The 1,962-nt window shown below is 45.5% G+C and overlaps 1 long non-coding RNA gene across 1 annotated transcript in view; it reads right to left on the bottom strand.

Moving 5' to 3' along the window:
• Nucleotides 1-706, bottom strand: part of LOC106957533 (uncharacterized) — a 9,114-nt gene extending 8,408 nt beyond the window's left edge. The window contains exon 1 of the long non-coding RNA XR_001426970.1: nucleotides 469-706. This is a non-coding gene — a long non-coding RNA (uncharacterized LOC106957533). The remainder of the gene's footprint in view (nucleotides 1-468) is intronic.
• Between the last annotated feature and the right edge of the window lie 1,256 nt (nucleotides 707-1,962).

Here is a 1,962-nt window from a genome sequence, read left to right as displayed (position 1 = left end):
TCCAGCACCAGATCCAGCACCAGATCCAGCACCAGATCCAGCACCAGCACCAGATCCAGAACCAGAACCAGCACCAGATCCAGCACCAGATCCAGAACCAGCTCCAGATCCAGAACCAGCACCAGATCCAGAACCAGATCCAGATCCAGAACCAGCACCAGAACCAGGTCCAGATCCAGCCCCAGATCCAGATCCAGATCCAGCACCATATCCAGATCCAGATCCAGATCCAGAACCAGAACTGAGCTGCTTCTCGACAATCCGAACACAGAAACAGAGGAAGGTTCAGCTGACAGATCTGAACTCAAACTCACACACATCGTATGCAAATGGAGTCAGAGCTGCCAGTTTACATCACACACACCATCACACAGTTAAACAAGCAGCTGCTGGGAGAGTGTGTGTGTGTGTGTGTGTATGTGTGTGTGTGCGTGTGTGTGTGTGTCACACATGAAGAAACAAACACACCTGCTGCTCTCCTCCCACAGCAAACAGCATCTCATTAGAGAACCGGATCGCTCCAGAACCAGAGAGAAACCGGTTCTAAAACCTTAAACAGCTCAGCTGATCCGGGCGCAGAGTCCCGACACGTCGGCGCTCTCCTCAAGCTTCTGCTCACAAACTGGGTCCAGTTCTGGATAATGTTCCTGGATTAAAGACATCAGGAAACCAAACAAACCAGTAAAACGTTTTATGACTATTGGACGTCTGAAAAAAAAGGTCAACAAAGTTTACAAATTACATCACAGACCCACATGATAAATGAATATCAATAACCTGAAACTTCTTCTTCTTCTTTATGGATGTTTAATAGTTTACATCCATAGAGGCACATTACTGCCACCTAAAGGTAATAATCACTATGACTTCTCAAATCCACAGGAAGGACGTAAATATTTACCGAACCAGAAATCCAACTCACTCCTATGGCAAACATTGATTATAAGCAATTTTAGCTGTAGGCCAACGTTGCTATTTAGCTATAAGCTGCTTTTCCATTGACAATATAATTATGCAAATTGGAACTGTGGGATGAAGTTATTTTAGCGTAAACAAACTGACTCCAGATCTCCGGCACTGTGATAGGGTTGGTTTTCAGTCACAACACAATTATTATCTTTAAGAAAACTACAATGAAGAAAACCATTTCTCACACACTCCCAGTTCAGAACCAGAACTCCATCACCTGCTCCACCTCCAGCTGCTGTGGCTCTGAGTCAAACCAACCTGTTCCCCTCCTGGCCTGTGGGGGCGCTGCACCAAGAACCACTGAAGGAAACGACACAAAAACCTCTGATGGAAACAAGATGGAGGCGTCAGATTTTAGCGGTTGGAGGATTTCTCTTTAGTCTTTGGCTAAAGACCAGGAGCCATTTCTGCTGCTAGCGCTATGCTAACACATTAGCTTTGGTTGCATTTACCCAGAATGCCCTGCGCTGTAGTCCACTTCCTGGTTTGGTCCGCTTGTTGCTCAGATGCATTCACACAGAACCAGAGTTCACTTTTCTGACATGCAGCTCACTGTGATGATGATGATTATGATGATGATGAAGGTTTTAAAGTCAAAGGTCAGATTCACATGTTCAGTTTCTTTCTGCTGCTCATATTCTGTTATTCCGTCTGATCCAGACAGACAGAAGGATGTGCGAGACGATCTGAGCTCCTCTTCCTCTTCTTCGTCTGTCATTCTCTGAGATAAAAGAGACGATCACGACCAGCGAGGAAGACCTGGAGGGAAAGGAACGGCAGGTAAACAGGCAGACAGGAAATGAAACCATGACTGACAGACTACAAATTGAAAGAGAAGAAGATTTCTGATTGGTTTCGCTCAGATCTCTAAATCTCCTTCTGGAGTTTTTGTTCAGCTCCTAAAACGGCAGCAGGAACGAAACCAGGAGTTTAGTTCATCTAAACAGAACCAGACCGACCAGAACCATCCAGGAGGATCCAGAAACATCCATC

This window comes from Poecilia latipinna, unplaced genomic scaffold (assembly GCF_001443285.1).
Source record: "Poecilia latipinna isolate Pla-1442-1.1 unplaced genomic scaffold, P_latipinna-1.0 Scaffold913, whole genome shotgun sequence".
Classification (NCBI taxonomy): Eukaryota; Metazoa; Chordata; class Actinopteri; order Cyprinodontiformes; family Poeciliidae; genus Poecilia; species Poecilia latipinna.
This window is presented reverse-complemented; position numbering and strand designations above follow the sequence as displayed.